This window comes from Trichechus manatus, unplaced genomic scaffold (genome assembly GCF_000243295.1).
Source record: "Trichechus manatus latirostris isolate Lorelei unplaced genomic scaffold, TriManLat1.0 scaffold00091, whole genome shotgun sequence".
Lineage (NCBI taxonomy): Eukaryota > Metazoa > Chordata > Mammalia > Sirenia > Trichechidae > Trichechus > Trichechus manatus.
The window spans coordinates 2,714,602-2,724,491 of record NW_004444027.1 but is presented as its reverse complement, the minus strand read 5'-3'; positions in this window follow the sequence as shown (position 1 = coordinate 2,724,491).

Sequence of the window (9,890 nt, the reverse complement as noted above, 5' to 3'; positions counted from 1 at the left end):
CTCAATTCTGCTCCTATGACTTTCTACTGAGTTGTCTAATTCTGAAATTTCATTGTTAATCTTCTGGATTTCTGATTGCTGTCTCTCTGTGAATTATTGCAGCCAGTTAAATTTGTCATTATGCTCTTCTCTAACCTTTTTAACTTCCTCTATTGTGTGTTCTGAATTTTGTGTAATTTCCTTCCTAATCTCTTGAAGAGTTCTGTATATTAATCTTTTGTATTCTGCCTCTGGTAATTCCAAGAAACTTGCCTCCTTCAGAAAATTTCTAGATTCTTTATTTTGGGAGCTTTCTGAAGCCATCATGGATTGCCTCTTTATGTGATTTGATATTGACTGTTGTCTCTTAGTCATCAATAAGTTATTATATTTATTTATTTTATGTTTGCTTACTGTGTCCTAGCTTCTTGTTTTGTTTTAAAATGCCCAAATAGGCTCCTCATATGAGCTAGTTTGATTAATGGCATCTTTGAAGCTCTACTGTCCTGTCACCAGGTGGTTAGACCTGTTACTAGGTATGAGAGCTCAGGAGTCCACCCACTCTTCCTGTATGGATTCAGCTCAGATAACCAGCTAGATAGCCACCAAGTGTGTGGTGTAGGCTCTCACTTACAGTCCTAGACAGGCATGGGTGATTGGTGTAGGCATAGGCATCTGGCTGCAGCAGGGGCACACACGCTGACGGCCACCCCCGAGTGTCCAGGAGGAAGGTGTGTCCCTGTTCCCTAGAGTGCATAGGTGGGTGGGTTTTGCAGCTGGACTATGAGCACCTAATGCTGTTGGCTGTAAGGACTAGGGGGTACCTCTTATTCTTGGGCCCCTATTGCAAGTGGCTAGGTGGTGCGGGTGGAGTCACCAGTCCTCAGGCCCCTGATGTGGGTAGGTGAAGACCCTGCTTAATGGGCAGAGCAGTGTCAAATGTCAAGAACCTGCCACTTCACAGCTGAAACAGTTGAAGTTAGACTTCAGGTATATACCCTGTGGTACTGCGGTAATGAGGGCCTATGCTGTTGAGGTAGGCCCACACAAGTCTATGTAGGGGGAAAGGCACTCAAAGTCTGTGGATCCCTTATGCCTCTGCCTAGGCAAAGGAGCTGTGCCTACCCTGGGTACCTGGCTTAGGGGAGCTGGCAATTTTTTTTCCCGTTTGTTAATTTTTTCACTCTCCAAGGCAGGGAGAATGGCTCCAGGCATGTGATGGATCCTATTTCCGGCCCAGGGGACTCGGCAATTGCTGAAGCCGGTCTGGGAACCAGTGCAGAGCATGGAGCGGGGAGGTAAATGGGAGAGAGGTTTTTCCCTAAGGGGGGTGTTTTTGATCCTTGCAGTAAGCCGTACGCAATTACTTATCTTTTGCCAATGAGGGCTGCTTCCCGTTGGTTCTGGGTGTCCATGTAGACTCTCAGTGGTTGGGTCTCTCTCAGTGTGGAAAACTCACCTCCCGAGCATGGCTGCTTGCCTGCCTCACCACTCACCCCCAAGCTGCTCAGGCCTGAAGGGCTCAGGCTCTCACCAGGTCAGGTCTGGCAACTCCTCACTTCTGAACGGTCTCTCCCTGCCCCCTGCCACTCAGTCCAGTTTCTCAACTCTGCCTTTGATGTTCAGGGCTCCTAGATTGCCATATATAATCGAATCACTTATTTTTTAGGGTCTTTGTTGTCAGAGGGCCTACTGGAAGAGTCTGACTACTCCGCCACCTTGGCCTTGCCTCCTTAATTACATTTTCAATCTCTTCTCTTGTTATGACTCTGTTCAGATTGTCAACATCAATTTGTGATAATCTGAGTAGGTAGTGTGTTTCTAGAAATTTGTCCTTTTCCTCTAGATTTTCAAATTTCTTGGAGAATAGTTTTTCATTATAGTTTGTTATGGTCCTTTTTATTTCAGTTGAGTCTGTTGTAATGGCCCCCATTTCATTTCTTGTTTGGGTTATCTGTGTCCTCGCTTGTTTTTCTTTTGTCAGTTTGGCTAGTGGTTTGCCGGTTTTGTTGATCCTTTTGAAGAACTAACTTTGGGTTTTGCTGATTCTGTTGTTTTTCTATTCTCTGTTTCATTAATTTCTGCTCTTGTCTTTATTATTTTCTTTCTACTGGTGGCTGTAGGCTTCTTTTGCTGTTCTCTTTCTATTTGTTCGAGTTGTGTAGCTAATGTTTTGATTTTGTCCCTTTCTTCTTTTTTGATGTGTGCGTCTATTGCTATATATTGACCTCTGAGCACTGCCTTTGCTGTGTCCCTAAGGTTTTGGTATGATATATTTTCATTCTTATTTGACTCTAAGAATTTTTTTATTCCATTTTTTATTTCTTCTATTACCCAGTAGTTTTTTTAAGTAAGGTGTTATTCAGTTTCCATGTAATTGATTTTTTCTTTGCTCCTCCTGTTATTAATTTCTACTTTGATGACATTGTGATCAGAGAAGATACTTTTTACCATCTCAATCTTCTGGATTTTGTTGAGGGTTGCTTTGTTGCCTAAGATGTGCTCTATTCTGGAGAACAATCCATGTGCATTGGAAAAGAGTGTATACTTTACAGCTGTTTGGCTGAGTGTTCTGTACATGTCTATGAGTTCAATTTGGCTAATTGTGGCCTTTAGATCTTCTGTATCTTTGCTGAATTTCTTTCTAGATTTTCTGTTCTTTACTGAGAGTGTGTGTTGATGTCTCCTACTATTATAGTGGAGCTGTCAGTTTCTGTTTTCAGTGCCAATAAAGTTTGTTTTATGTATTTTGGAGCCCTGTCATGGGGTGTGCAGATATTTATTATGGTTACGTCTTCATGATGGATAGTCCCTTTAATCATGATATAGTGCCCTTCTTTGTCTTTTATGGTGGATTTTGTTTTAAACACTATTTTATCTGAGATTAGTATTGCCACTCCTGCTCTTTTTTGGTAGCTGTTTGCTTGGTAAATTTTTTTCCATCTTTGATTTTTAATAAATTTATGTCTTTGTTTCTAAGGTGTGTCTCTTGTAGACAGAATACTGATGGATCCTGCTTGTTTATCCATTCTGTCACTCTCTGTCTCTTTATGGGTGCATTTAGGCCACTTATGTTCAGTGTAATTATTGATAGGTGTGAGTTTATTGCTGTCATTTTGTAGTGCTTTTTTTTGTGGTGCTGATGATTTCTTTGTTCCTCTTACTGTCCTGTGAATTCCTTTTGTTTGTAGGGTTTTTTTCATTTCTTTTGTTTCTGTAGATTTTGTTTTCACTGACACTTTATGTTTTTCTTATTTATTTTGATGAGTAGGTTTGTTAACTTTCTTTGTAGTTACCTTAAAATTTATCCTTATCTTCCTAGGTTTGATCCAGTCTATTATTACTTGCTATCACCTTGCCTTCCTCTCCATTAGAAAGTTCTATACCTGCATCCTTTATTCCCTCTTTTATCATTCTGATGTTGTCATTTGCAGATTAACCTCTCTTGTTCCCTGTTGTAAATCTTTTGGTTTTGAACAGTCCATGAGAGTTCATTTCATAGGTTGGTATCTGGCTGGTATGATCTTTTGTCCTAGATTCAGGCTTTCGTCTGATGTTGTTTGTTCTCAAACTGAAAGAATTTGTTTAATAATTCTTGTAAGTTTGGTTTCGTTTTTACATATTCCCTTAATTTCTATTTATCTGGAAAAGTCCTAATTTCACCATCATTTATGAGCTAGAGTTTTGCAGGATATATTATTCTTGGTTGGCAATTTTTTTCTTTCAAGGTTTTATATATGTCATCCCATTGCCCTCTTGCCTGCATGGTTTCTGCTGAGTAATCAGAGCTTAGTCTTATTGTTTCCCCTCTGTATGTGACTTTTTGTTTTTCTCCAGTTGCTCTCAGGATTCTTTGTCTTTGGTTTTAGTGAGTGTGATCATGATTATGATATGTGATTATGGTATGCCTCAGTGATTTTCTTATGAAGACTATTGTATATGGGTTTCATTGAGCTTCTTGGATGGTCAGCTTTTCATCTTTCATATTAGGGAAGTTTTCTGTCATCAATTCTTCAATGATTCTGTGTTTTCGTTTTTCTACTCCTGTTCTGGAACTCTGATCACTCACATAATTTTACTTTTGATTGTATCCCACATAATTCTCAGGGTTTCTTCATTTTTATTTGTCCCTTTTTCTGATTTCTCTTCAAAGTTATATCCAAGTGTTTGTTTTCAGTTTTCTGATCCTGTCTTCCATTGTTTCAAGCCTGCTCTTCAGCCCCTCTATGACACTGTCCATTTCTGAAATCTTTTTGTTTATCTTTTGGACTTCTAATTGTTGTTTTTGTATGATTTCTAGTGGTGAATTTATTTTTGCATTTTGTTCCTGTATTATTTTCCTGAATTCTTCCAATTTTTTCTGCATTTCCCGTGGATTTATCTGCCTTTTCCATGAATTTGTCTATTTTTCCTCATCTTTATCTGCTTCTTGCTTCAACGCTTGGATAGCTCTTAATATTAGAGATTTGAATTCCCTATCAGGTAGTTCTAGTGCCTTTTCTTCTACTGGAAAGTCATCTGGTGTTTTGTTTTGGAATCCTACTGGAACCATCCTGTCCTTTTTTTTACGTTTTGTTATTTTCTACTGTCTTCAGGACATTCAGTAGTTATTTTCTTCGTTTATGGACTGTAGATTTGTTTTGTCCTGCTTTTTTGTTTTATTTGGTTATGTATGAGTGGGCAGGCTGTGCATTCTTTGTTGTTTGCTGATCTGTTGACAAATCTTTTTATATTTTTTTTTAATTGTACTTTAGGTGAAGGTTTACAGAACAGATAGTTTCTCATTAAATAGTTAGTATACATGTTGCCCTACATGTTGTTCTTTGTTGTTTGTCTGTGGGCACGATACGTTTCACCTCCTTCTGCAATTTGCTGGGTTAGTTGGTCAGATATGGTACAGCAGGGCAGGTCTAGCTGAAGAGGAGTTGCTGGGATGGATTGCTTGTGGCACTTACTACAGCCACCAGAGTGTGTTGGTAATCAGTGCAGGGCAGGTTCTGGTAGGCCGTGCCGGTGCTACTTGGTGGTGTGATGTTAAGTGCTCGGTGCAGGTAGGCAGGATGGAAGAGGAAGATTGTGACGTGTGGAGCTAAAATGGGTATGGGATAGAGGAGAGAGGAACAGGAGTCAAAAACATACAAACAAAAAAGAGTGTTAAGGGAGCTTGCCTTTGGAGTGGAGAGATGAGAGACTATGAAATGGAGAAAAACACAAAGGGGAAGAAGAAGAAAAGAAAAGAGTGAATAAATTAAAATTAGAAAGAAAAAAGGAAAGCAAAGCTCCCAGGGATCCCACCAGTGCGACTACAAGGTCTGGGGAAGTTGTTCCCAGGTGTTGAAGTACAGCCTGGCCAGGAGGTGTAAAGGTATTCACCGCCAGGTATTCAGGGGACAGGAGGAGAAGGAAGGTATAGAGAGATGAGAAACTGAGTAATGAAGAAACACAAAAAGGGAAAAAGAGGGAAAAGAAAACAAATTTAAAAAACAAAAAGAAAAACCCCCAAAAAAAGGAAAAAAAAAAACCATGAGAAAAGAAATGCTCTCAGGGATCCCTCTGTGTGTCTGCATAAGCTGGGGGTGTAGGTCCCCAGCCATGCAGCACTTCCTTGCCAGAACAGGCTCCTAACTCGAGAAAAGAAAAAGAAAACAAACAAACAATTCAAAACAAACAAACAAACAGAAAGCCCTGGGATCCCACCAGCATGACAGCATGGACCAGAGAGCAGTTCCACACTCAGAGATCCACAGCCCCTCAGGAAGAAGCAAAGATGGCAGACAGAGCCAGGTATTTGAGAGAAAGGAGGGGGAGGTGGTGAGAGGTAAGGAAGAAATCAAAAGAAGCAGAAAAAGGCAACCCCAGCAGCCAACAAATGGCACTCAGGGAGTTGGCCAGTGCGGCAGGTGGAATCCAAGCAGCCAGTGCCTTTCAGCCAAGAGACTGTGGCCGCAGGAAGCAAAGGAGGCCGAGTGGGGGTGAAGAAGTGTAGGGGGTGGGAAAGTGTATATCGCCAGTTACCAGTTGTTCTGTCTCCTACCGGAGGCTACATGAAGCTACTTTCTCCTACCCCTATTTGCTGGTCTCTGACAGGAGTCCAAGATGGCAGATCCATGCTGCATTAGCTGATAGGGGACCTCCCCATGTATATCTCCTTGCTGTCTGTTCTCTCTCAGTTTCTTATTCCATTTGGTGCTTGGCTGAGTTCTTTATCTCTTCATTCGATGTTCAGGGTTTCAGAAGTGCCGTTTTCTCTGTTTGGCTTAGTTTTTCAGATCTTTGCTGTGGAGGGACGGTGTGGTGCTTCTGCCTAAAGCACCATGTTGCTGGAAGTGGACCTCCTTGTCCAATGGGCAGGAACAGTCTCTTGGCTATGGTGCAGCAGGGCATGTCCAGCTGTAGGGGAGGAGCTGGGATGGGTTGTTTGTGGCACATACTGGGGCTGACAAGGTGAGCCACGGATCAGTGCAGGGCAGGTTCTGGTAGACCATGTCCGTTCTGCTTCTGAGTGCAGTGTTCAGCACATGGTGCAGATAGGCAGGAGGAAGGGGAAGGGGGAGGTTGTGAAGTGTGAAGCTAGGTTGGGTATGGGAAAGAAGAAGAGTAACAAGAGTCCAAAAAAAAGTGCCAAGGGAGACAGCCATTGGAGTGGACAGATGAGAAACTGAGAAATGAAGAAAAACAAAAAAGAAATAAATATATTTAAAAGAATGCCCCCAGAGATCCCACCAGTGCAGCTGCATAGATTGGGGAAGCAGCTCCTAAGCCGTGCATTCCAACCCAGCTAGAAGGGGTGGAGATGATGCACAGCACCAGGTATTCAGGAGACAGGAAAAGAAGTTAAGTAGAAAGAGATGAGAAATCAAGAAATGAGGAAAAATAAAAAGGAAAAAAAAGAAAGAGAAAACAAACAAACAACAAAAGCCCCCAGGGACTCTACCAGCATGGTGGCATGGACTGGGGCAGTAGTTCCCCAGCTAAGCGGTGCTTTACAGTCTGTCAAGAAGAAGCAAAGATGGCATACAGAGTCAGATGTTCAAGAGAAAGAAGGGAGAGGAGGTGAGAGGTAGAGAAGAAACAAAAAGAGACTGGAAAAAGTAACACCAGCAACAAAGAAATGGCACTGAAGAAGCCAGCCAGTGTGGCCGGGATAAATCTGCGCAGCATGGAACCAGCACCTCCCATGCCAAGGTTGAGGCCCACTGGGAAGCAGCGGACCAGGAAGCTAAGGATCTGCCTGCCGAGAAGCTGTGGATTAGCCTGCTGAGAAGCTTCGGATCGGACCACCGTTAAGCAGTGGATTGGCACTCTGAGAATCTAAAGATCAGCCAGCCAGGAAGCTGCAGACCAGCCTGCTGGGAAGCGACGAAGGCTGAGCAGAGGGAGGCAGGGTGAGAGGGTGGAAAAACGTGTATTGCTGGTTACCAGGTGCTCTGTCTCCTGCTGGGAGCTCTGTGAATCTGTTTTCCCATACTCCCTGTCCACTGATCTCTGACAGGAGTCCAAGATGGTGGATCTGTGCTGCATTAGCTGATAAAGGAACTGCACTCATAACTCTCCTCACTGTCTGTTCTCTTTCAGTTTCTTATTCCATTCAGTGCTTGGTTGAGTTCTTTATCTCTTCATTTGACACTTAGGGTTCCAGGATTGACGTTTGTCTCTGTTTTACTTAGTTTTTCAGGTCTTTACTGTGGAGTGATGGCATGGTGTTTTTGTCTATAGCGCCATGTTGGCGCTGCCTCTCCCCTCATAGTTCATTTTTCTAAACAAATTCAGTAGCCTTACAACAGGAATTTTGGTGAGTGAAACTAACTGTCTAATTACATCCACAAAGGCAACTGAATAATCAAAAAGGAAAGAAAATCAGGCATGGTCTGTGCAAGCATCAGCAATAGATAACCCAGTTTGAAGAGTCTAAGTCATGATCACAGTAGTCGCAACCCTTGATGCCATTGACAAGAGAGCCCCAGACAGTGATCAGGGTACTTAGGAAACAGGATCAAGGCACCTGGAGAAAGAGGCCCCTAGAAGTCAGCAGGGGTCAAGACGTAGGCTAAATGGAATTCAAAGCATAGCTCCAGTGCCAGAAGAGAAATAGAGGCAGAAGTCCAGTCCTAAAGAACAAGAGAAGTAGCAAATGTTGTGACTGAATGATTCATAGTTACCCAGAAATCATATATAGCCATAAGGTCAACGGACACCAAAGCTTTCATTCTGAAAGTCTTACTCATCCACACATGATTTGCTCTAAATTGGAGTATTCTAAACCAGGTTGTGGAGAACATCAGTGACTTCACATGGGAGGGCCAGGGGGAAGGTAGGACCTTTAACATAAAGGAATAACCATTAAAAAAAAAAAACCTTCATTAAGCAGGCAGCAAGGGAAAAGCTGATGATAAACTGTTAAGTGAAAAAAGTAAAATGCTAAATTCTCAGCAGAGCCAACATGGCATTAGAGACAGAAGCACCATGTCATCTCTCTGCAGCAAAGACCAAAAAAACTAAGTAAAACAGACACAAATATCAATCCCGGAACCCTAAGCATCAAATGATGTGATAAAGAACTCGATCAAGCACCAAATGGAAGAAGAAACTGACAGAAGAGAGAATGAAGAGAGCTCTGGAATAGAAGTCACTTACCAGGTAACATGGCACAGATTCACCGTCTTGGACCACAGCCCCCAAGTACCACAAATAGAGAGTACTGGGACGGCAACATCACAGAGCTTCCAACAGGAGACAGAGCACCCAGTAACCAGGGATGCACACTTTCCCACCCCCTACCCTTCTTGCCTCTTCGTGGCCTCCTCCCCTTTCCAACAGGCTTGGTAGCTCAGCCAGACAGACACCGGCTCACTCCTGACCAGGTTAGCCCCACCCTCAAAGCCCAGTTCCCTCAGTGCCATATTTTTATTGTTGTTGGTGTTTTTTTTTGGGGGGGGGGGTTGTTTCTTCTCTATCTCTCCGTTCCTTCCTTTCCTTTCTTCCACTCACCTTGCCTTGTGCTCCATCACTGCCCCTTCTCAAAGGGTGGGCTGCACTGCTGGGCTAGAGATCCACCAACACATGGCCTCCCTGGGTCTGTGTTGTGCCTACCAGCCACCTCTCTCAGAACCATATTTTTTTAATTTGTTTGCTTTTCTTCCTATTTCTTCTCTCTCTCTCCCTTCCTTCCTTTCTTTTCTCCTGCCCACCTATCCTTGTGTGCCACCCCCACCCCTTCTCAAAGTGCTGTGTTGCACTGCTTAGCTAGAGAGCCACCAGCACATGGCCTTCCCGGGTCTGTATGGCCATCACTGGCCAGATTCCTCAGCACCATTTTTGTTTGGTTGTTTTGTTGTTTCTTCTCTCTGTCTCTCCCTTCCTTCCTTTCCTTTCTCCTGCCCACCTAGCCCTGTACATTGCCCCCCCCCTTCTCGACGGGCTCAGCTAGAGAGCCACTGGCACATAGCTTCCCCGGGTATGTGTTGCCCCCACAGGCTGGCTCCCTCAGTGCCATATTTTTTATTTTTCTTTATTTTTCTCCTTCTTCCTTTTCCTTCTTCCTCCACCTAGGCCCTGAGCTGTCTCTGCCCCTTCTTAAGGGGCTATGCCATGCCACCCAGTGAGAGAGACACTGGCTCCCTGCCACCCTGATTCCACCCTGCCGCCAACAGCTGGCTCCCCCAGCACCATGTTTATTTTTTGTTATTGTTTTATTTTGTTGGGTTTTTGTTGTTGTTATTGTTTCTTCTCTCTCTCTCTCCCTTCTTTCTTTTCTTTTCTCCCATCCACCAAGCCCCGTGTGCCACCTCCACACTTTTTGACGGACTGAGCTGCACTGCTGGGCTAGAAAACCACTGGAACACAGCCTCCCAGGGTCTGTCCTGCCCCCACCCACTGAATACCAGTCTTTCCATTTTCTTTTCTTTTTTCCC